This window comes from Cherax quadricarinatus, chromosome 51 (assembly GCF_038502225.1).
Source record: "Cherax quadricarinatus isolate ZL_2023a chromosome 51, ASM3850222v1, whole genome shotgun sequence".
NCBI classification, from domain to species: Eukaryota; Metazoa; Arthropoda; class Malacostraca; order Decapoda; family Parastacidae; genus Cherax; species Cherax quadricarinatus.
In genome coordinates, this window is record NC_091342.1 from 6252236 (window position 1) to 6279586 (window position 27351).

The window sequence follows — 27351 nt, forward strand, 5'->3', positions numbered from 1 at the left end:
CTCTTATACATGTACATACAGATTCAAACTGATGTTGCTAGCACACTTTCGAGTGGAAAAGTGTCGGTAAATGCCTTTTAAGAGCTCTTAATCCATGGAAGAGAAGCTGCCTTCACCTTCCTCAGATTAAACTTGTTTTTTTCTCATTCTCCAGGATCTGTATAACCCGTACGGGTCATTTTGGGCTTTTTACGGGTTAGCCTATTTAATTTACACATTGTGTAATAATTATACTTATGTGAGCATATTCCTGAATAAACTTACACTTACCTCTGAATAGAATGATATACAGAGAGCCTCAGCCTGGTAGGCAACGCTCTCGCCTCACACACTGAGTGTCCGTGGTTCACTCCCAGTTTGGGGTGGTAACATTGTACGTTGTTTCCTTATATCTGTTTTCCCTGTTCACCTAGCATGCCAGTAGTTACCTGGGTGTTAATGGACTGGTGTGGGTGGCATCCTGGGGGACATGACTGAACACCACAACGGAAATAAGACCTTGACGACGCACTGACTTTCTTTTGTAATCCTAGGTGGCTAACCCTCCGGGGTTAAAAATCGGAATTAAAATTTCATCATATCTTTTATCCCACTACTACTGTACGTGACTTGGGTTATCCTACGTTAATTAAGTCTTCTTAAGGTGTCTCGTAACTCGATTGCTAGAGCACTCAGCTCACACACTGAGGTCCGGGGGTCGATCCCTGGTACGGCTGGAAGCATTAGGACGTGTTTCCTTAAGACACCTGCTGCCCATGTTCACCTAGCAGTAAAATAAGTACCTGAGTGTTAGTCGACTGGTGTGGGTCGCATCCTGGGGACAAAATTTACCTAATTAATAAGTAAGTTTATTCAGGTATACACAAATACAGTTACATAGAATTATCATACATAGCAGCATATGTGTAGAGAACCTGGGATAACCCAAAAAAGTCAGAGTGACTTATTTCCATTGGGGTCCTTTGTTATTAGCTAGGACTGTATACCTTGTACATGTATTTGTAGAAATAAAGATTATTATTATTATTATTATTATTATTATTATTATTATTATTATTATTATTATTAATGTGGAAAATTTTTATAATTTTTCTGTAATTTGTGTGTAAGAATTGATGGGGATAATAATATTTATCTGAAATTATGTAGGTGTTTATCTTCCGTGAGTTTTAAAGGATGGTCTATGACAGTAAGTAAATAAGTTTAGTCAGGTATACACATATACAGTCACACAGATTATCATACATAGCAACACATGTGTACAGAACCTAGGATAACCTAGGAGAACTAATACTCTCTACTATTTCCTTTTATTCTGTAAGAAGTTGAATAAGTTGAATGAAAATGTTGTAATTTAAAGAAATTAATATTTCAATAATGGAAATGTAGTACACATCTGGAAGTGTTATTAAATTAATTGAAAATACGTACTGGGAAAAAAATCGTAGGAGAGCAACAAAAATGGCGGAGTAATGTGAAACGGACCGGGAATTTGTGGAGATTTAATCTCATTTAATCTAAGATGATAGAAACAGTATCGGCAAATATAGTGACCTATATAATAAGTGAATTTAACGTATATCTGGAAGAGTTCAGATATAAAATGAGACTATCAAAATAGGATGATACGAATGAAAATGTGAGTTGCTGCTGGAGAATCTACATTGCCCACCACATGTATCATCAATTATGTAATGCACACTTTCCAGTCTGAATTAAATCTCACCACAGGTAATGTAAATATATATTGGCCAATATTAGTTGCCTGCTGATAGGGAGGCGCTAGGATTAATCATTAAGACAATAATTTAAGATATATTTCCCTTTTTTGTAATTTAAACTGGGTTAGGTTAGGTAATGTTTGTCAGGAAATTTGACAAGTGTTTCCTGACTCGGGTCTTAGTTATATGATGACCCACAACTGGAGCTTTTGGTCATCTGACCGAGGCCTTTCCCTGGCTTACCCCTCCACCCCTTTAAAAATTATGGTTATTGCATTAATTATTGGATCTCTGTTATATACATAACAAGATACTAACAAATTATATATATAATTTGCCAAGTCCAACAATTAATCCTAAATATATATAGTCCACAATCAAATTTAATACAGCCAGTATTTACTGGTTGTATTAATACAACAAGTATTTACAACCAGCAAATATTTTCTGTATTAAATTTGTTTGTGGACAGGATATATTTAGGATTAATTATTAATTACTGACTTTTTTTTTGGTTAACCTGGGTAATCTACATATATGCTGCTATGTATGATAATTTATGTAAGTATGTATGTGTACCTAAGTACACTTACACCTGTCTACGAGGTACATCTGGAGCAGTAAGTGTAGTGTTGTAGACGTGTGGGAGTTGTGGCCAGTTATGTGGGTGGAATGTTAATTGGTGATTGTACCTGTGGTATTCACCCATATAATTTCTCAACATTTAATTTATCAGACCTGTATGTATAGAATTATGTGCGTAATATAGCCAGTGTAGAAATTTCTACGAAAGTCTATAAACAACAGCGGTAGGATTGTACTGAAGCTGGAAGGTTTCTCTTGAACACAAATAGCAGTTGGATGGAGACGATGTTTCGCTCGGTGCTGCGAAACATCGTCTTGGTAGTAGTGCACTTTATAGGCAAGATAGAAGAACATAGCCAGGTGAAAACATGAGGAATTAAACAAATATGAGGATATTACTGTAGGTCTACTGGCCTACGCTAAGTGAATGTTGACACACTAGTATGATGGGCAATAATAATAATAATAATAATAATAATAATAATTTTATTTCTACAAGTACAGTCGTAGCTGATTATTATTATAATCAAAAAGAAGCGCTAAGCCACAAGGGCTATACAGCACAGTCGTAGCTGAGATCACTAACATACTACTATATAGAAAGCCGTTTTTTATGCTGAACATTTCGGGCAAATTAGATCAATTTTGTCCCAGGATGCGACCCACACCAGTCAACTAACACCCAGGATGCCACCCACACCAGTCAACTAACACCCAGGATGCCACCCACACCAGTCAACTAACACCCAGGATGCCACCCACACCAGTCAACTAACACCCAGGATGCCACCCACACCAGTCAACTAACACCCAGGATGCCACCCACACCAGTCAACTAACACCCAGGATGCGACCCACACCAGTCAACTAACACCCAGGTACCTATTTTACTGATAGGTGAACATGGACAGCAGGTACCTTAAGGAAACACGTCCTAACGTTTGCACCCGTATTGGGGATCGAACCCTGGACCTCATGGTATGAGCTGAGTGCACTAGCAATCGAACTACGGGTAGTGGTAGTAATAGTAGTAGAAATGGTGGTAGTAACAGTAGTAGTAGCAGTAGAGTTAGTAGAAGCATAAATAATGCCGCATGCCTGGTAATATTAATACAGTATCAGAGATGCCGCAGGCCTGGCAAGTCACGATTCCCCGTAGTGTTGCCTCCCGGGCGTCTAGCTCCCTGACTGCTCTGATACACCCACCGGATTAGCAGGCGGAGGCTGTAGCCTCCATCTCCAGTTGAGATGAATGACCCTCACGAGTTTAACGCTTCACACGAATAATTAAATAAAATGAGCTTTCGGTCTCAGGTTAACAGAGACTTATTTATAACGTAATTTTCTTTCATTTTACATTTACTCCTCCAGATAATTAGATATTTCATTGGCTGTCCAGCCACATGGCTGGTTGACCAGCCACATAGCTGGCTGTTCAGCCATGTAGCTGCAGGGGCGGCGCTAGGATTTTTTTCTTTGGGGTGCTTAGGGAAAGGCTAGGTGGTTGGAGGAGGACTCTTGCGTTACATTACCTAATCTTATTTACAGACCAAGAGCTGTCATCCAACCTCAACTCATTTCTATACCCAGCTGCACGTTACACTCCCCCAGGATGCCACCTACAACAGTCAACTAGCACCCAGGTGCCTATCTGCTGGTAGGTGAAGACGGGAAGCAGGTGTACGGGTACATGCTTAACACCACCCACAACTCCACGGTAGAGATCTCAGTTTATCAACCGAAAGACCCGTGTTCAGTCCTGGGGCGGGTGGAGACGTTTTGCACTTGTTTCCTTACACCTTTTCACTTTGCACTTAATAGGTACATAGTGGGTGGCACTATGTACTTATTAAGTGCTTGGAAAGAGCACTGCAAGATCCCAGTGTAAATAAACCAGACTGTTTTTTTTTTTTTTTTGGGGGGGGGGGTTATCTTGCAGTGACCTTGATTCTGAATTGTGTGTGGCTGCCATGATATATGTAGTGTGTGTGTGTGTGTGGCTACCATGATATATGTAATGTGTGTGTGGCTGCCATGATATTTGTAGTGTGTGTGTGTGTGTGGCTGCCATGATATATGTAGTGTGAGTGACTACCATGATATATGTAGTGTGAGTGACTACCATGATATATGTAGTGTGTGTGTGTGGCTACCATGATATATGTAGTGTGTGTGTGTGGGGGCTACCATGATATAGGTAGTGTGAGTGACTACCATGATATATGTAGAGTATGTGTGGCTACCATGATATATGTAGTGTGTGTGTGGCTACCATGATATATGTAGTGTGACTACCATGATATATGTAATGTGTGTGTGGCTACCATGATATATGTAGTGTGTGTGTATGTGGCTACCATGATATATGTAGTGTGAGTGACTACCATGATATATGTAATGTGTGTGTGGCTGCCATGATATATGTAGTGTGAGTGACTACCATGATATATGTAGTGTGAGTGACTACCATGATATATGTAATGTGCGTGTGGCTGCCATGATATATGTAGTGTGTGTGTGGCTACCATGATATATGTAGTGTGAGTGACTACCATGATATATGTAATGTGTGTGTGGCTACCATGATATATGTAGTGTGTGTGCGTGTGTGGCTACCATGATATATGTAGTGTGAGTGACTCCCATGATATATATAGTGTGTGTGGCTACTATGATATATGTAGTGTGTGTGACTACCATGATATAAGTAATGCGTGTGTGTGGCTGCCATGATATATGTAGTGTGTGTGTGTGTGTGGCTACCATGATATATGTAGTGTGTGGCTACCATGATATATGTAGTGTGAGTGACTACCATGATATATGTAGTGTGTGGCTACCATGATATATGTAGTGTGACTACCATGATATATGTAGTGTGAGTGACTACCATGATATATGTAGTGTGTGTGGCTAACATGATATATGTAGTGTGTGTGTGTGTGTATGGCTACCATGATATATGTAGTGTGTGTGACTACCATGATGTATGTAGTGTGTGGCTAACATGATATATGTAGTGTGTGTGTGTGTGGCTATCATGATATATGTAGTGTATGTGACTACCATGATATATGTAGTGTGTGACTACCATGATATATGTAGTGTTTGTGTGGCTACCATGATGCATGTAGTGTTGAGTGACTACCATAATATATGTAGTGTGTGGCTACCATGATATATGTAGTATGTGACTACCATGATATATGTAGTGTGTGACTACTATGATATATGTAGTGTGTGACTAACATGATATATGTTGTATGTGACTACCATGATATATGTAGTATGTGACTACCATGATATATGTAGTATGTGACTACCATGATATATGTAGTGTGTGACTACCATGATATATGTAGTGTGTGACTACCATGATATATGTAGTGTGTGACTACCATGATATATGTAGTATGTGACTACCATGATATATGTAGTGTGTGACTAACATGATATATGTAGTGTGTGACTACCATGATATATGTAGTGTGTGTGACTACCATGATATATGTAGTATGTGACTACCATGATATATGTAGTGTGTGACTAACATGATATATGTAGTGTGTGACTATGATATATGTAGTATGTGACTACCATGATATATGTAGTGTGTGACTACCATGATATATGTAGTATGCGAGTACCATGATATATGTAGCATGTGACTACCATGATATATGTAGTGTGACTACCATGATATATGTAGTATGTGACTACTATAATATATGTAGTGTGACTACCATGATATATGTTGTGTGTATGTGACTAACATGATATATGTAGTGTGTGACTACCATGATATATGTAGTGTGTGACTACCATGATATATGTAGTGTGTGACTACCATGATATATGTAACTTTTAGAGTATCAAAACAAAGTGACAGAGCGGTTCAATTCAGCCTGAGGTGTAAACCAAGTATAATGTATCACCTGCCATTGTTCTCAGCTGTCATTCTTGTTACTTTGGTGGCAGACTTGTGTTAGTGTGGAGGAAGTAATGACAAGGAGCCATGACACGGGGTGTGTGAGGAGCCATGACACGGGGTGTGTGAGGAGCCATGACACGGGGTGTGTGAGGAGCCATGACACTGGGTATGTGAGGAGCCATGATACGGGTTGTGTGAGGAGCCATGACACGGGGTGTGTGAGGAGCCATGACACGGGATGTGTGAGGAGCCATGACACTGGGTATGTGAGGAGCCATGATACGGGTTGTGTGAGGAGCCATGACACGGGGTGTGTGAGGAGCCATGACACTGGGTATGTGAGGAGCCATGATACGGGTTGTGTGAGGAGCCATGACACGGGGTGTGTGAGGAACCATGACACTGGGTATGTGAGGAGCCATGACACGGGGAGTGTGAGGAGCCATGACACTGGGTATGTGAGGAGCCATGATACGGGTTGTGTGAGGAGCCATGACACGGGGTGTATGAGGAGCCATGACACGGGGTGTGTGAGGAGCCATGACACGGGGTGTGTGAGGAGCCATGACACGGTGTGTGAGGAGCCATGACACGGGTATGTGAGGAGCCATGATACGGGGTGTGTGAGGAGCCATGACACGGGGTGTGTGAGGAGCCATGACACGGGGTGTGTGAGGAGCCATGATACGGGGTGTGTGAGGAGCCATGACTCGGGGTGTGTGAGGAGCCATGACACGGGGTGTGTGAGGAGCCATGACACGGGGTGTGAGGAACCATGATACGGGGTGTGTGAGAAGCCATGACACGGGGTGTGTGAGGAGCCATGACACGGGGTGTGTGAGGAGCCATGACACGGGGTGTGTGAGGAGCCATGACACGGGATGTATGAGGAGCCATGACACGGGGTGTGTGAGGAGCCATGATACGGGGTGTCTGAGGAGCCATTACACGGGGTGTGTGAGGAGCCATCACACTGGGTATGTGAGGAGCCATGATACGGGTTGTGTGAGGAGCCATGACACGGGGTGTATGAGGAGCCATGACACGGGGTGTATGAGGAGCCATGACACGGGGTGTGTGAGGAGCCATGACACGGTGTGTGAGGAGCCATGACACGGGTATGTGAGGAGCCATGATACGGGGTGTGTGAGGAGCCATGACACGGGGTGTGTGAGGAGCCATGACACGGGGTGTGTGAGGAGCCATGGCACGGGGTGTGTGAGGAGCCATGACACGGGGTGTGTGAGGAACCATGATACGGGGTGTGTGAGGAGCCATGACACGGGGTGTGTGGGGAGCCATGACACTGGATATGTGAGGAGCCGTGATACGGGTTGTGTGAGGAGCCATGACACGGGGTGTGTGAGGAGCCATGACACGGGGTGTGTGAGGAGCCATGACACGGGGTGTGTGAGGAGCCATGACACGGGGTGTGTGAGGAGCCATGACACGGGGTGTGTGAGGAGCTATGATGTGGGGTGTGTGAGGAGCCATGACACTGCGTATGTGAGGAGCCATGACACTGGGTATGTGAGGAGCCATGACACGGGGTGTGTGAGGAGCCATGACACGGGGTGTGTGAGGAGCCGTGACACGGGGTGTGTGAGGAGCCATGACACGGGGTGTGCGAGGAGCCATGACACGGGGTGTGTGAGGAGCCATGACACGGGGTGTGTGAGGAGCCATGACAATGGGTATGTGAGGAGCCATGATACGGGGTGTGTGAGGAGCCATGACACGGGGTGTGTGAGGAGCCATGACACGGGGTGTGTGAGGAGCCATGACACCTGGTGTGTGAGGAGCCATGACACCGGGTGTGTGAGGAGCCATGACACGGGGTGTGTGAGGAGCCATGACACGGGGTGTGTGAGGAGCCATGACATGGGGTGTGTGAGGAGCCATGACACGGGGTGTGAGGAGCCATGACACTGGGTATGTGAGGAGCCATGATACGGGGTGTGTGAGGAGCCATGACACGGGGTGTGTTAGGAGCCATGACACGGGGTGTGCGAGGAGCCATGACACGGGGTGTGTGAGGAACCATGACACGGGGTGTGTGAGGAGCCATGACACGGGGTGTGTGAGGAGCCATGACACTGGGTGTATGAGGAGCCATGACACGGGGTGTGTGAGAAGCCATGACACGGGGTGTGTGAGGAGCCATGACACGTGGTGTGTGAGGAGCCATGACACGGGGTGTGTGAGAAGCCATGACACGGGATGTGTGAGGAGCCATGGCACGGGGTGTGTGAGAAGCCATTACACGGGGTGTGTGAGGAGCCATGGCACGGGGTGTGTGAGGAGCCATGACACGGGGTGTGTGAGGAGCCATGGCACGGTGTGTGATGAGCCATCATACGGGGTGTTTGAGGAGCCATGGCACGGGGTGAGTGAGGAGCAATGGCACGGGGGTGTGTGAGGAGCCATGGCACGGGGTGTGTGTCATAACACGGGGTGTGTGAGGAGCCATAGCACGGGGTGTGTGAGGAGCCATGGCACGGGGTATGTGAGGAGCCATGATACGGGGTGTGTGAGGAGCCATGACACGGGGTGTGTGAGGAGCCATGACACATGGTGTGTGAGGAGCCATGACACGGGGTGTGTGAGGAGCCATGACACGGGGTGTGTGAGGAGCCATGACACGGGATGTGTGAGGAGCCATGACACGGGGTGTGTGAGGAGCCATGCCATGGGGTGTGTGAGGAGCCATGACACTGGGTATGTGAGGAGCCATGATACGGGGTGTGTGAGGAGTCATGACACGGGGTGTGTGAGGAGCCATTACACGGGGTGTGTGAGGAGCCATGACACGGGGTGTGTGAGGAACCATGACACGGGGTGTGTGAGGGGCCATGACACGGGGTGAGTGAGGAGCCATGACATGGGATGTGTGAGGAGCCATGACACGGGGTGTGTGAGGAGCCATGACACTGGGTGTGTGAGGAGCCATGACACGGGGTGTGTGAGAAGCCATGACACGGGGTGTGTGAGGAGCCATGACACGTGGTATGTGAGGAGCCATGACATGGGGTGTGTGAGAAGCCATGACACGGGATGTGTGAGGAGCCATGACACGGGGTGTGTGAGAAGCCATTACACGGGGTGTGTGAGGAGCCATGGCACGGGGTGTGTGAGGAGCCATGACACGGGGTGTGTGAGGAGCCATGGCACGGTGTGTGAGGAGCCATCATACGGGGTGTTTGAGGAGCCATGGCACGGGGTGAGTGAGGAGCAATGGCACGGGGGGGGTGAGGAGCCATGGCACGGGGTGTGTTATAACACGGGGTGTGTGAGAAGCCATGACACGGGGTGTGTGAGGAGCCATAGCACGGGTTGTGTGAGGAGCCATGGCAAGGGGTGTGTGAGGAGCCATGACACGGGGTGTGTGAGAAGCCATGACACGGGGTGTGTGAGGATCCATAGCACTTGGTGTGTGAGGACTCATGACACGGGGTGTGTGAGGAGCCATAGCACGGGGTGTGTGAGGAGTCATGACACGGGGTGTGTGAGGAGCCATAGCACAGGGTGTGTGAGGAGCCATGACACGGGGTGTGTGAGGATCCATGACACGGGGTGTGTGAGGAGCCATGACACTGGGTATGTGAGGAGCCATAGCACGGGGTGTGTGAGGAGTCATGACACGGGGTGTGTGAGGAGCCATTACACGGGGTGTGCGAGGAGCCATGACACGGGGTGTGTGAGGAACCATGACACGGGGTGTGTGAGGGGCCATGACACGGGGTGAGTGAGGAGCCATGACACGGGGTGTGTGAGGAGCCATGACACGGGGTGTGTGAGGAGCCATGACACTGGGTGTGTGAGGAGCCATGACACGGGGTGTGTGAGAAGCCATGACACGGGGTGTGTGAGGAGCCATGACACGTGGTGTGTGAGGAGCCATGACATGGGGTGTGTGAGAAGCCATGACACGGGATGTGTGAGGAGCCATGACACGGGGTGTGTGAGAAGCCATTACACGGGGTGTGTGAGGAGCCATGGCACGGGGTGTGTGAGGAGCCATGACACGGGGTGTGTGAGGAGCCATGGCACGGTGTGTGAGGAGCCATCATACGGGGTGTTTGTGGAGCCATGGCACGGGGTGAGTGAGGAGCAATGGCACGGGGGGGTGTGAGGAGCCATGGCACGGGGTGTGTCATAACACGGGGTGTGTGAGAAGCCATGACACGGGGTGTGTGAGGAGCCATAGCACGGGGTGTGTGAGGAGCCATGACAAGGGGTGTGTGAGAAGCCATGACACGGGGTGTGTGAGGATCCATAGCACTTGGTGTGTGAGGACTCATGACACGGGGTGTGTGAGGAGCCATAGCACGGGGTGTGTGAGGAGTCATGACACGGGGTGTGTGAGGAGTCATAGCACGGGGTGTGTGAGGAGCCATGGCACGGGGTGTGTGAGGAGCCATGACACGGGGTGTGTGAGAAGCCATGACACGGGGTGTGTGAGGAGCCATAGCACGGGGTGTGTGAGGAGTCGTGACACGGGGTGTGTGAGAAGTCATGACACGGGGTGTGTGAAGAGCCATAGCACGGGGTGTGTGAGGAGCTATGACACTGGGTGTTTGAGAAGCCATGACACGGTGTGTGTGAGACGCCATGGCACGGGGTGTGTGAGGAGCCATGGCACGGGGTGTGTGAGAATCCATGGCACGGGGTGTGTGAGACGCCATGACACGGGGTGTGTGAGGAGCCATGGCACGGGGTGTGTGAGAAGCCATGGCACGGGGTGTGTGAGGAGCCATGACACGGAGTGTGTGAGGAGCCATGACACTGGGTGTGTGTCATAACACGGGGTGTGCGAGGTAGACGGGGATACATGTAACAAAGAAGTATCAGGAGAGTAATGGATCATGATGTCTGAACACACGTCATGAAGACTCCAGTGTTTGTCAGCCAGTGACAGTGCTGACCACTCTCCACTTATACTCCAGGCCAGGTGATTCCAGCCCCTACCTTACTATATTATATATATATATATATATATATATATATATATATATATATATATATATATATATATATATATATATATATATATATATATATGTATATATATATATATATATATATATATATATATATATATATATATATATATATATATATATATATATATATATATATAAGAAATAGGTATGCATGTATTGGTAGAGAGGGGTGCTGGAGGCTGTGAGCAGTGTTGGAGTAGTGTTGATGGAGGGTGGTTTGGAGGGGGATACTGGTGGGGGTGTTGGGGGGGGAGGAGTGCATGACTCGTCTGGTCATGAAGTTGGCTGGACCATTTCCATGACAACCAGCAGCAGCAGCAGCAACTGCTGCTGACGTTAGCGCACCTTCACACACACAAAAAAACCTGCATCATGTATTCCAGCTGTATCGATCATGGCGTCTAGCTTGTGGATGCCCTGTAATAATGAAAGCCTTCACGTATATCCCGGTGGAGGATGCTCTTGCAAGTGATCATGCAGCGCGTTCATGACGGTGACAGCGTGGACACCGAGGCAAGGAGGTGTGTGTGTGTATGTGTGTGTGTGTGTGTTTTTCAATGACTGACAGAGGACGGATATGCATGGCGCCACACTCGGCTCCTACCCTTCCCTCTCATTGCATACCAGGTTGCAGGTTGACTAATGTTCCTCAGCAGGTCTGCTTACACCTGCTGCCTCTCCTCACCTGTTAATTTACAGGTACCTGAGAGTTAGTTGACTGTTGTGGGTGGCATCCTGGCCAAGGTGTCCTCTGACACCTGTTTCTCATTGCTCAGTTAACAGTAAACAGGAGCCTGGGAGTTAGGTGACTGTTGTTGGCAGCATCCAGGAAGAGACTATTAAAAGGCATTGACAGAGACGTAACCTCAGAGACGATCACCATATATACAGCACAGTGTGGCACTAGCGAGAGTAACCACAGTGTGACTTTAGCGACAGTAACCACAGTTTGGCACTAGCGACAGTATCAGAGCGTAGGCACTATACTTCCCTCCAGAACCACCACATCCCCATCCATCATTCAGAGTGCAGGCACTGTACTTTTCACCTCCAGAACCACCATAGAGGTGGCTGTGCAGAGGCACAGTCATTGGCTTCCACTCCAGAACAACAGATATTAGAGCCAGCAATAAAAACCCCTAAATTCCATCAATATAACGACATTTGTCTTTGCAAACATACAGGGTCTAAAGCCATCAACTAACATCAAAAATCCTTACATCAGGGGACTCCTCACTGAGTCAAATGCAATGTTTGCAGCTTTCACAGAGACCCACATAAAGGACCATTTTGACAACGAAATATGGTTATAACCTATTCAGATGCGACAGACTAAACAGGCAACAAGGGGGAGGGGAGGGTTGGCATGTACGTCACAGAGTCACTCATTTGCTCAGAACTATTAAACACCTCAAATGATGTAATTGAAGTTTTGGCGGTAAAGATTGAAAACCAAAACCTTGTCATTGTGGTATACAAGCCTCCGGATGCAACTTCTCAGCAATTCCAGGAACAGCTTTTGAAAATTGACCACTGTCTGGAAAATCTTCCAACTCCTGCCCCAAACATCTTGCTACTGGGAGATTTCAACCTGAGACACCTAAAATGGAGGAGTGTAGCAAATAATATTTTAGCAGAGATCACCAGCTTAGATGAAAATTCGCACACACACACACACACACACACACACACACACACACACACACACACACACACACACACACACACACACACGAGCTATTAAGTCTCTGCACCAAATTCACCTTAAACCAGCAAATATTAGAGCCTACAAGACTAGAAAATACGCTGGACCTCATCTTCACTAACAACGACGATCAGATACATAATATAATCGTATCAAAGACAGTACACTCAGGCCACAACATAATAGAGGTACAAACATGTGTGCACAGGACCCCTGACCAGCAAAATGTGATCAGTCATGAGGGTGTCTTCACAAAATTCAACTTCAATAACAACAACATACAATGGGAACAAGTAAACTAAGTCCTAAATGAAACAAGCTGGGAAAATATCCTAAACAACACGGATCCGAACCTTAGCCTAGAAAAAATTAACTCTGTGGTTCTTGAGATCTCGAGGCATATTCCATTAAGAAAAAGAGATGTAAACTACAAAGAGAAAGACGCTCCCTATACAGACGAAGGCGAAGAACCACAGAGCTGCTGAGAGGGGCCAATATATCTGAAATACGAAGGGAGGCACTGGTCACTGAAATAGCAAATATCGAACTTAAGCTGAAGGAATCTTACATGAGACAAGAACCACAGGAAGAACTAAAAGCCGTAAAGGAAATTAAAAAAAATACTTCTCCTATGCTAAATGTAAGGAAAAAACAACATACAGTATTGGGCCCCTGCTTAGGCGAGATGGGATATACACAGATGACAGCCACTTACACTCACTCACCCATTTGACCATAAACAGAAATATTAATCTCAATCTTAAAATAATTAATCCTGTGATACTCCAATACTGAAACTATGTACTGTGCCAAAACAAAAGCATTCACATTGCTAAACTCACAAACTAGTATTTAGTCACTTAGCCATAATACCAACTTACCTCATAATTTGTAATATTTTAAAATAAAGAATTAAACTAAGTCTGCCCGAAATGCCTAGCCATGCTAGGCGTTCTAGTGGTACACTGTGTAATGCCTAGCCATGCTAGGCGTTCTAGTGGTACACTGTGTAATCATTATTTAACTACATGTAAACCACACAGTAACCAAATTCTGTAAATTCAACATTGTAATCCTTATAGAGAATAAACTTTGAATTGAATTGAATTGAAGAAATGAGTGAGATACTAAAGTCCCAATACGGCTCAGTGTTCAGTGAACCGTTACCCAGACTAAGGGTCGACAATCCAAATGAATTCTTTAAGAATGAAACCCGAAATTTGGTTCTCTCAAAAATATCTGATATTATCCTAACATCACAAGACTTTGAAGAGGCAGTAGATAACATGCCCATGCGCTCTGCCCCAGGCCCAGACTCGTGGAACTCCGTGTTCATTAAGAACTGCAAGAAGCCCCTTTCACATGCCTTAAGCATTCTGTGGAGAGGGAGCATGGACACAGGGGTCATCCCACACTCACTAAAAACAACAGATATAGCCCCACTCTACAAAGGTGGCAGTAAAGCAGTTGCAAAGAACTACATAGCACTAGCATCCCATATAAAAATCTTTGAGAGGGTTCTAAGAAGCAAGATCGCCAACCACCTAGATACTCATCAGTTACACAACCCAGGGCAACACGGGTTTATAGCAGGTCGCTCTTGCCTGTCCCAGCTACTGGACCACTATGACAAGGTCCTGGATACTGTAGAGGATAAACAAAATACAAATGTAGTATACGCAGACTTTGCAAAAGCTTTCAACAAGTGTGTCCATAGTGTAATAGCACACAAAGTGTGGGATAAAGGAATAACGGGAAAAGTTGGTAGATGAATCTACACCTTCCTGACAAATAGAACACAGAGTAATAGTAAACAGAGTAAAGTCCCAGGCAGCCACGGTAAAAAGCTCTGTTCCACAAGGCACAGTACTAGTTCCCATTCTATTCCTCATCCTCATTTCTGACATAGAGATGTAAGTCATAGTTCCGTGTCTTCCTTTGCGGATGACACCCGGATCACCATGACAGTGACCTCCATCGAAGACACCGCGAGACTCCAAGCGGACATCAACCAAATCTTCGAATGGGCCACTCAAAACAATATGAAGTTCTACGAGGAGAAATTTCAATTACACCGATATGGAAAACGTGAGGAAATTAAAACAATATCGGAATATATAACAGATTCCAACTACACAGTAGAACGAAAAACTAATGTAAAAGATCTGGGAGTGATAATGTCAGAGGAGCTCGCCTTCAAAGACCACAACAATGTATCTACCGCATCTGCTAGGAAAATGATAGGATGGATAATGAGAACCTTCAGAATTAGGGACGCCAAACCCATGATGATTCTCTTCAAATCGCTTGTGTTTTCTAGGCTGGAATACTGCTGTACACTAACTGCCCCCTTCAATGCAGGGGAAATTGCTGACCTGGAGAGTGTACAAAGAACTTTTACGGCACACGTAAGTATGATAAGGCACCTAAATTACTGGGAACGGTTGAAGACCCTTGATCTGTATTCCCTGGAGCGCAGGCGAGAGAGATACATAATAATATACACTAGAGGGATTAGTACCAAACTTGCACACGAAAATCACTCCATATGAACGCAAAAGATTCGGCAGGAGATGCAACATTCCCCCGATGAAAAGCAGTGGCGCCACGAGTACACTGAGAGACAACAAAATAAGTGTCAGGGGCCCAAGACTGTTCAACTGCCTCCCTGCATACCTAAGGGGGATTACCAATAGACCCCTGGCTATCTTCAAGAAGGCACTGGACAGGCACCTAAAGTCAGTACTTGACCAGCCGGGCTGTAGTTCGTACGTCAGTTTGAGTGCGGCCAGCAGTAACAGCCTGGTTGATCCAGACCCTGATCCACAACGAGGCCTGGTCTCAGACCGATCCGCATGGGTGTTGATCCCCGAAACCCTCTCCAGGTATACTTCAGGTATCCCCATCCATCATTCAGTGCTGGCACTGCACTTCCCACCTCCAGGACTAGCCTAACCGACCCTTCGTAAATGTCACGGTACGCACACTCCAACAGCTCGTCAAACTCCACAAATGGTACTTGTCTTCACTCACTTCCGCCTGACATTCACACACATGCCTGCTGCGGACCAGTCTGTGGAACCAGACAGGTCACAAGACCACTGGTCCTCCCAGACAAGTTACGAGACCAAAAATGAGTGAAGGAACACGAATGAAGGAACGTAAATGAATACGAATGAAGGAACGTGAATGAACACGAATGAAGGAACGTGAATGAACACGAATGAAGGAACGTGAATGAACACGAATGAAAGAACAGAAGTCAAGGAAAGTGAATGAAGGCGACACATGAATTAAATAAGAAGAAAGAAGTCCAGCGAAGGAATTTAAGAAGAGTCAGCATCCCTGCGCTCCTCGTCTCTCTCTCTGAAGTTACACCTTGTGCTTGCTTTGTGTGTTTATCTTTGTTTGTTTCTCCTTGCGTGTGTGTTTGCGTGTATTCCTATGCGATTTATAGTTTACGTAATACCTGGTCCATGTTGATTGTTAGAAACTTGTGGTCCATGTTGATTGTTAGAAACTTGTGGTCCATGTTGATTGTTAGAAACTTATGGTCCATGTTGATTGTTAGAAACTTGTGGTCCATGTTGATTGTTAGAAACTTATGGTCCATGTTGATTGTTAGAAACTTGTGGTCCATGTTGATTGTTAGAAACTTATGGTCCATGTTGATTGTTAGAAACTTATGGTCCATGTTGATTGTTAGAAATTTGTGGTCCATGTTGATTGTTAGAAACTTGTGGTCCATGTTGATTGTTAGAAACTTATGGTCCATGTTGATTGTTAGAAACTTATGGTCCATGTTGATTGTTAGAAACTTATGGTCCATGTTGATTGTTAGAAACTTATGGTCCATGTTGATTGTTAGAAACTTGTGGTCCATGTTGATTGTTAGAAACTTGTGGTCCATGTTGATTGTTAGAAACTTATGGTCCATGTTGATTGTTAGAAACTTGTGGTCCACGTTGATTGTTAGAAATTTGTGGTCCATGTTGATTGTTAGAAACTTATGGTCCATGTTGATTGTTAGAAACTTGTGGTCCATGTTGATTGTTAGAAATTTGTGGTCCATGTTGATTGTTAGAAACTTGTGGTCCATGTTGATTGTTAGAAACTTATGGTCCATGTTGATCGTTAGAAACTTATGGTCCATGTTGATTGTTAGAAATTTGTGGTCCATGTTGATTGTTAGAAACTTGTGGTCCATGTTGATTGTTAGAAACTTATGGTCCATGTTGATTGTTAGAAACTTATGGTCCATGTTGATTGTTAGAAACTTATGGTCCATGTTGATTGTTAGAAACTTATGGTCCATGTTGATTGTTAGAAACTTGTGGTCCATGTTGATTGTTAGAAACTTGTGGTCCATGTTGATTGTTAGAAACTTATGGTCCATGTTGATTGTTAGAAACTTGTGGTCCACGTTGATTGTTAGAAATTTGTGGTCCATGTTGATTGTTAGAAACTTATGGTCCATGTTGATTGTTAGAAACTTGTGGTCCATGTTGATTGTTAGAAACTTGTGGTCCATGTTGATTGTTAGAAACTTGTGGTCCATGTTGATTGTTAGTTCCCCTAACAATATAGGTACCAGGGGTGCTGGTATCTTTGCACCTGCTGTCCCTGTTCACCTAGCAGTGTATTTAGGCAGAGAGACATATACCTCTCAGTGTACAGAGAGAGACATATACCCCTCAGTGTACACTGAGAGACATATACCTCTCAGTGTACAGTGAGACATATATCTCTCAGTGTACAGTGAGACATATACCCCTCAGTACATTGAGAGACATATACCTCTCAGTGTACAGTGAGAGACATATATCTCTCAGTGTACAGTGAGACATATACCTCTCAGTGTACAGTGAGACATATACCTCTCAGTGTACAGTGAGACATATACCTCTCAGTGTACAGTGAGAGACATATACCTCTCAGTGTACACTGAGAGACATATACCTCTCAGTGTACACTGAGAGACATACACCTCTCAGTGTATATACACTGTCCCGCTGCTCGATTGCTAGTGCACTCAGCACACACACTGAGGTTCGTGGTCGTGGTTCCGAACCCCGGTACGGGTGGGAGCATTAGGACGTGTTACCTTAAGACACCTGCTGTCCATGTTCACCTAGCAGTATCATAGGTGCCTGGGTGTTAGTCGACTGGTATGGGTCGCATCCTGGGGACAAAATTGACATAATTTTGCCAAAATGCTCAGCGTAACCTCCAGGTATAGCAAGTGGCTTTCTATATAGTAGTATGTCATTGTTATCAGCTAGGACTGTATACCTTGTACATGTACTTGTAGAAATAAAGATTATTATTATTTTTATTATTATTATTATTATTATTATTATTTTTATTATTATTATTATTATTATTATTATTATTATTATTATTATTATTATTATTATTATTATTATTTTTATTATTATTATTATTATTATTATTATTATTATTATTATTATTATTTTTATTATTATTATTATTATTATTATTATTATTATTATTATTATTATTATTATTATTATTATATTTTTTTCTTCGACATTGAAAATATTAATTGACTTTTCGAAAAGGATAATATTATTGTTCCTCAATTTATTAATAGGCTGAGAGTTATTTTCTTAGCGCATATGACAGCCCGGCTCTCAGGATGCCGCTCCCCCAGGATGCCACTCCCCCAGGATGCCACTCCCCCAGGATGCCACTCCCCCAGGATGCCACTCCCCCAGGATGCCACTCCCCCAGGATGCCACTCCCCCAGGATGCCACTCCCCCAGGATGCCACTCCCCCAGGATGCCACTCCCCCAGGATGCCACTCCCCCAGGATGCCACTCCCCCAGGATGCCACTCCCCCCGGATGCCACTCCCCCAGGATGCCCCTCCCCCAGGATGCTACTCCCCCAGGATGCCGCTCCCCCAGGATGCCACTCCCCCAGGATGCCACTCCCCCAGGATGCCACTCCCCCAGGATGCCACTCCCCCAGGATGCCACTCCCCCAGGATGCCACTCCCCCAGGATGCCACTCCCCCAGGATGCCACTCCCCCAGGATGCCACTCCCCAGGATGCCACTCCCCCAGGATGCCACTCCCCCAGGATGCCACTCCCCCAGGATGCCACTCCCCCAGGATGCCACTCCCCCAGGATGCCACTCCCCCAGGATGCCACTCCCCCAGGATGCCACTCCCCCAGGATGCCACTCCCCCAGGATGCCACTCCCCAGGATGCCACTCCCCAGGATGCCACTCCCCCAGGATGCCACCCACAACAGTCGACTAACACCCAGGTACCTATTAATAATAATAATAATAATAATAATAATAATAATAATAATAATAATAATAATAATCGTGATAATAATAAAATAAATAATATTAATAGTAATAATAATAATAATAGTGATAATATAAATAATATTAATAGTAATAATAATAATAATAATCCATTTATCACAGACAAATAAAAGACTAACGAACATTTTCATGCAGACACTGGGAGATGGGGGCGGTGACCCCCTGGTAGAGGGGGAGGAGACCCCTGATGGAGGGGGGCTGTTCAGTAACCATCACAGTTGGCCCAATTTTCTCTTCTCCTTTACAACATTTATGCAGCGATGAATATTTTTTTCAGACTCCATTTTTACCTCTAATATATATATATATATATATATATATATATATATATATATATATATATATATATATATATATATATATATATATATAGATAGATAGATAGATAGATAGATAGATAGATAGATAGATAGATAGGTAGATAGATAGATAAAACTAGATAGATGGCGTGGAAACATGCACTTGCATCTCAGTTCTTGGTTCAGAACGTTTAAGTTAGTCAACTTATAGCAAACTTATCGGTAATTTTAACTTATGTTATAACTGTTAAAGCTCACTATACATAGCTAGTCTGGATAACTAGAGCGGTTGTTAAATCAGGGAACGAGTGGGAGATCGAACCCACGGCCAGTGAGTTGTAAAACTCTGAGGCCAGTGCGCTAACCTCTCGGCCATATGTTGCTGTTTACCTTCTTTAATAAGGCACCAGCGGTGCTGGTGGAGACATGTTTTGATTCAGGCGAAGGACTTTTGATTTTAGGAACTGGAGTTACCCTCTCTTTCCTCGCATCACACTTTATTGACAACTAATTTGTCCGGAAAATGGTAAAACTTAATTTTTGGGATGGAGAGAACTTTACCAACGTGCAGAACACCAGCAGTGTGTGAGGTGTCAGGCTCTGACAACACCAGCAGTGTGTGAGGTGTCAGGCTCTGACAACACCAGCAGTGTGTGAGGTGTCAGGCTCAGACAACACCAGCAGTGTGTGAGGTGTCAGGCTCAGGCTCAGACAACACCAGCAGTGAGGTGTCAACACACCAGCAGTGTGTGAGGTGTCAGGCTCAGACAACACCAGCAGTGTGTGAGGTGTCACGCTCAGACAACACCAGCAGTGTGTGAGGTGTCACGCTCAGACAACACCAGCAGTGTGTGAGGTGTCACGCTCAGACAACACCAGCAGTGTGTGAGGTGTCACTCTGCTCTGACAACACCAGCAGTGTGTGAGGTGTCACGCTCAGACAACACCAGCAGTGTGTGAGGTGTCACGCTCAGACAACACCAGCAGTGTGTGAGGTGTCACGCTCAGACAACACCAGCAGTGTGTGAGGTGTCACGCTCAGACAACACCAGCAGTGTGTGAGGTGTCACGCTCAGACAACACCAGCAGTGTGTGAGGTGTCAGCTCAGACAACACCAGCAGTGTGTGAGGTGTCAGGCTCAGACAACACCAGCAGTGACAACACCAGCAGTGTGTGAGGTGTCACGCTCAGACAACACCAGCAGTGTGTGAGGTGTCACGCTCAGACAACACCAGCAGTGTGTGAGGTGTCAGGCTCTGACAACACCAGCAGTGTGTGAGGTGTCAGGCTCTGACAACACCAGCAGTGTGTGAGGTGTCACGCTCAGACAACACCAGCAGTGTGTGAGGTGTCAGGCTCAGACGACACCAGCAGTGTGTGAGGTGTCAGGCTCAGACAACACCAGCAGTGTGTGAGGTGTCAGGCTCAGACGACACCAGCAGTGTGTGAGGTGTCAGCTCAGACAACACCAGCAGTGTGTGAGGTGTCACGCTCAGACAACACCAGCAGTGTGTGAGGTGTCAGGCTCAGACAACACCAGCAGTGTGTGAGGTGTCACGCTCAGACAACACCAGCAGTGTGTGAGGTGTCACGCTCAGACAACACCAGCAGTGTGTGAGGTGTCAGGCTCAGACAACACCAGCAGTGTGTGAGGTGTCACGCTCAGACAACACCAGCAGTGTGTGAGGTGTCACGCTCAGACAACACCAGCAGTGTGTGAGGTGTCAGGCTCAGACAACACCAGCAGTGTGTGAGGTGTCAGGCTCAGACTCAGACAACACCAGCAGTGTGTGAGGTGTCACGCTCAGACAACACCAGCAGTGTGTGAGGTGTCAGGCTCAGACAACACCAGCAGTGTGTGAGGTGTCAGGCTCAGACAACACCAGCAGTGTGTGAGGTGTCACGCTCAGACAACACCAGCAGTGTGTGAGGTGTCAGGCTCAGACAACACCAGCAGTGTGTGAGGTGTCAGGCTCAGACAACACCAGCAGTGTGTGAGGTGTCAGGCTCTGACAACACCAGCAGTGTGTGAGGTGTCAGGCTCAGACAACACCAGCAGTGTGTGAGGTGTCACGCTCAGACAACACCAGCAGTGTGTGAGGTGTCAGGCTCAGACAACACCAGCAGTGTGTGAGGTGTCAGACAACACCAGCAGTGTGTGAGGTGTCACGCTCAGACAACACCAGCAGTGTGTGAGGTGTCACGCTCAGACAACACCAGCAGTGTGTGAGGTGTCACGCTCAGACAACACCAGCAGTGTGTGAGGTGTCACGCTCAGACAACACCAGCAGTGTGTGAGGTGTCACGCTCAGACAACACCAGCAGTGTGTGAGGTGTCACGCTCAGACAACACCAGCAGTGTGCGAGGTGTCACGCTCAGACAACACCAGCAGTGTGTGAGGTGTCAGGCTCAGACAACACCAGCAGTGTGTGAGGTGTCAGGCTCAGACAACACCAGCAGTGTGCGAGGTGTCACGCTCAGAGACGACACCAGCAGTGTGTGAGGTGTCACGCTCAGACAACACCAGCAGTGTGTGAGGTGTCACGCTCAGACAACACCAGCAGTGTGTGAGGTGTCACGCTCAGACAACACCAGCAGTGTGTGAGGTGTCACGCTCAGACAACACCAGCAGTGTGTGAGGTGTCACGCTCAGACAACACCAGCAGTGTGTGAGGTGTCACGCTCAGACAACACCAGCAGTGTGTGAGGTGTCAGGCTCAGACAACACCAGCAGTGTGTGAGGTGTCACGCTCAGACAACACCAGCAGTGTGCGAGGTGTCACGCTCAGAGACGACACCAGCAGTGTGTGAGATACCAGAGCTAAAGACGACACCAGCAGTGTGCGAGGTGTCAGGCTCAGAGACGACACCAGCAGTGTGCGAGGTGTCAGGCCTAGAGACGACACCAGCAGTGTGTGACATGCCAGACCTAGAGACGACACCAGCAGTGTGTGAGATGCCAGGCCTAGAGACGACACCAGCAGTGTGTGAGATGCCAGGTCTAGAGACGACACCAGCAGTGTATGAGATGCCAGGGCTAGAGACGACACCAGCAGTGTGTGAGATGCAAGGCCTAGAGATGACACCAGCAGTGTGTGAGATGCCAGACCTAGAGACGACACCAGCAGTGTATGAGATGCAAGGCCTAGAGACGACACCAGCAGTGTATGAGATGCCAGGGCTAGAGAAGACACCATCAGTGTGTGAGATGCAAGGCCTAGTAGAGACGACACCAGCAGTGTGTGTGATGCCAGACCTAGAGACGACACCAGCAGTGTGTGAGATGCCAGGCCTAGAGACGACACCAGCAGTGTATGAGATGCCAGACCTAGAGACGACACCAGCAGTGTGTGAGATGCCAGTCCTAGAGACGACACCAGCAGTGTGTGAGATGCCAGGCCTAGAGATGACACCAGCAGTGTGTGAGATGCCAGACCTAGAGACGACACCAGCAGTGTGTGAGATGCCAGGCCTAGAGACGACACCAGCAGTGTGTGAGATGCCAGACCTAGAGACGACACCAGCAGTGTGTGAGGTGTCAGGCTCAGAGACGACACCAGCAGTGTGTGAGATGCCAGGGCTAGAGATGACACCAGCAGTTTGTGAGATGCCAGGCCTAGAGACTACATCAGCAGTGTGTGAGATGCCAGACCTAGAGACGACACCAGCAGTGTGTGAGATGCCAGGCCTAGAGACGACACCAGCAGTGTGTGAGATGCCAGGCCTAGAGATGACACCAGCAGTGTGTGAGACGCCAGGGCTAGAGATGACACCAGCAGTGTGTGAGATGCCAGGTCTAGAGGCGACACCAGCAGTGTGTGAGATGCCAGGGCTAGATATGACACCAGCAGTGTGTGAGATGCCAGGCCTAGAGACGACACCAGCAGTGTGTGAGATGCCAGACCTAGAGACGACACCAGCAGTGTGTGAGATGCCAGGCCTAGAGACGACACCAGCAGTGTGTGAGATGCCAGACCTAGAGACGACACATGCAGTGTGTGAGATGCCAGGCCTAGAGACGACACCAGCAGTGTGTGAGATGCCAGACCTAGAGACGACACCAGCAGTGTGTGAGGTGTCAGGCTCAGAGACGACACCAGCAGTGTGTGAGATGCCAGGGCTAGAGATGACACCAGCAGTGTGTGAGATGCCAGGCCTAGAGACGACACCAGCAGTGTGTGAGATGCCAGGGCTAGAGACGACACCAGCAGTGTGTGAGATGCCAGGCCTAGAGATGACACCAGCAGTGTGTGAGATGCCAGGTCTAGAGACGACACCAGCAGTGTGAGATGCCAGGCCTAGAGATGACACCAGCAGTGTGTGAGATGCCAGGCCTAGAGACGACACCAGCAGTGTGTGAGATGCCAGGCCTAGAGACGACACCAGCAGTGTGTGAGATGCCAGGCCTAGAGATGACACCAGCAGTGTGTGAGATGCCAGACCTAGAGACGACACCAGCAGTGTGTGAGGTGTCAGGCTCAGAGATGACACCAGCAGTGTGTGAGGTGTCAGGCTCAGAGATGACACCAGCAGTGTGTGAGGTGTCAGGCTCAGAGACGACACCAGCAGTGTGTGAGGTGTCAGGCTCAGAGATGACACCAGCAGTGTGTGAGGTGTCAGGCTCAGAGACGACACCAGCAGTGTGTGAGATGCCAGGCCTCAGAGATGACACCAGCAGTGTGTGAGGTGTCAGGCTCTAGAGACGACACCAGCAGTGTGTGAGGTGTCAGGCTAGAGATGACACCAGCAGTGTGTGAGGTGTCCAGGCTAGAGACGACACCAGCAGTGTGTGAGATGCCAGGCCTAGAGATGACACCAGCAGTGTGTGAGGTGTCAGGCTCAGAGATGACACCAGCAGTGTGTGAGATGTCAGGCTCAGAGACGACACCAGCAGTGTGTGAGGTGTCAGGCTAGAGATGACACCAGCAGTGTGTGAGGTGTCAGGCTCAGAGATGACACCAGCAGTGTGTGAGGTGTCAGGCTCAGAGACGCAGTGTGTGAGGTGTCAGGCTCAGAGACGACACCAGCAGTGTGTGAGGTGTCAGGCTCAGAGACGACACCAGCAGTGTGTGAGGTGTCAGGCTCAGAGATGACACCAGCAGTGTGTGAGATGCCAGACCTAGAGACGACACCAGCAGTGTGTGAGATGCCAGGTCTAGAGACGACACCAGCAGTGTGTGAGGTGATGACACCAGCAGTGTGTGAGGTGTCAGGCTCAGAGATGACACCAGCAGTGTGTGAGGTGTCAGGCTCAGAGATGACACCAGCAGTGTGTGAGGTGTCAGGCTCAGAGATGACACCAGCAGTGTGTGAGGTGTCAGGCTCAGAGATGACACCAGCAGTGTGTGAGGTGTCAGGCTCAGAGATGACACCAGCAGTGTGTGAGGTGTCAGGCTCAGAGATGACACCAGCAGTGTGTGAGGTGTCAGGCTCAGAGATGACACCAGCAGTACGGGAATATATATAATTCTTAGAAGTATGAATACTTCAGTTGTGCGTATGAATGTACATACCTTTTATATTACATGAATGTGTATACTTACTGGAGCGTATGGGTGTGTATACTTCTTGTGTATGAGTGTGTATAGGTGTGGTTTGTTCAGATAGAGTGGAGGCAGGCAGACAGCAGTAGCAGGGACGGTAAGGTCAGCACTAAAGGAGAACACCAGCTGGGTATATACCTGATGTGAGTGCCTCACAGCTGGGCCATAGTTGGTGCTGGTGCCACAGGTGGTTGTGTGCCACCCTCACTGTTCTCACGATCATGTTTCTCACTGTTGTCATATTGATACCCTCCCCTCTTCACCTCTTATGATGGCACACTAGCAGGTACAAAGGAGTCCCTCCTACATGACCTTACACAGGTAATGACACGGGGACAGGAAATGGGTCTCATCCTGAATCCATCCAAATGTGAAATCATCTCAGTCAGTCAACAAGTGATAAATGCAGTGAGATCAAAACTACCAGGAGCAGCAGTCATTGCCCCCACAAATAGTGTCTTGCTAGGAGCACCTCTGGGAAGCAATGCCATTGACACAATTCTCAGGAAGAAATTGGAAGAGTTAAGGAGAATGGAACAACGAATAGGCAATCTGGACACCCACGATGCCTTGTACCTTCTCACAAAGTGCTTGAGTCTGCCCAGGTTGACATATTTCCTAAGATGTGCACCTTCATATGATAACCCTATACTGCACGAATATGACAGTATTCTGAGGCAGATTTTTACGAAAGTACTTAACCTTACTCTAGAAGACGGGCAGTGGAACCAAGCTACACTTCCAGTCAGACTAGGAGGCATTGGTGTCCGCAAGTCATCACAGATTGCGTTACCTGCTTTTCTGTCCTCGTGTATTGCATCCAGAGAGCTTGTAGCAGCGATTCTCCCTGAACATCTTAGGGACAAGATTGGAGCCCAGGACCAAAAATTCATTGACGGAGCAATGATCTGGGATAATCTAACGGGCTCAGAAACCAGACCTGCTCCCCCCAACAACTACAAACAATCGCACTGGGATGGTCCAATAGTGGAAAATATAGCCTCAACGATGCTTCAGAGTGTGGCAGGGAAGGATAGAGCCCGCCTCCTGGCAGTGAGAGCCCCTCATGCTGGGGACTTTCTGTTGGCTGTTCCCAACTCCAGCCTTGGCACACGCCTCGACCCACAGACCATCCGCATCGGTGTTGCCCTTCGACTTGCCGCCCCTATTCTCGCCGAACACAGGTGTATTTGTGGCAGTGAAGCAGCAGACCGATTCGGGTACCATGGTCTTGTGTGCCGTAAATCCGAGGGAAAGATTGCAAGACATGAGGAGGTTAATAACATTATCAAGAGGAGCCTCACAACAGCTGGATGCCCAGCAGTAAGGGAGCCACCCCAACTATGCAGATCTGATGGCAGCCAGAAGCGTCCAGATGGTATCACCCTTCAAGCCTGGACAGATGGGAAGCAGGTGGTGTGGGACTATACATGTGCATCTACCTTGGCTGATACCTATCTCCAATACACCAGGGAGGAAGGAGGGGCAGCTGCCAGCTTTAGGGAGTCCCAAAAGTCTAGAAAATATGGAGAACTTGCCCATCATTATATGTTTGTTCCCATAGGCTCAGAGACCCTTGGCTCATGGGGAAAGAGTGCATCTAATTTCCTTAAGGAGTTGGGAAAAAGACTCATCAGGGTAACTAGGGATCCCAGGGCAGCTAGTTTTCTGTTCCAGCGGCTCAGTGCGGCTGTTCAAAGGGGTAATGCATGCTGCATTTTGGGCACACGCCCCAGCTCTGAGGAGCTGGATGAGATGTTCGCCTTATAATCGGTGATACACACGTAACAACATGTACCGTATATGCCACCTTTATATCAACAATGTATCTCTTAAATCTTCTGTGCCATATTATGTAATAAAATATTCCTATTGGTAAAAAAAAAAAAAAAAATAGTTCAAAAGATGGGGTGGTAGGGGAAGTGGAATATTCAAATGGCTTCAGGAAGAAATCCAAATATTCTTCCTTGAAGCCTTTTTATCCACTTCTCCGAGGCTATGGGTCCCACAATTTTCACCAGAGGTGGACCCCATCCTATAAAAAAAAAAAAAAAAAATATATATATATATATATATATATATATATATATATATAATATTTATATATCTGTTTGAAGTGTACAAAGTACGCATCCCACTATGTTCAAACAACTTTCGTAAATGTGTAATTTCCGCAAGCTAAAACAGTTCAGTCATCAGG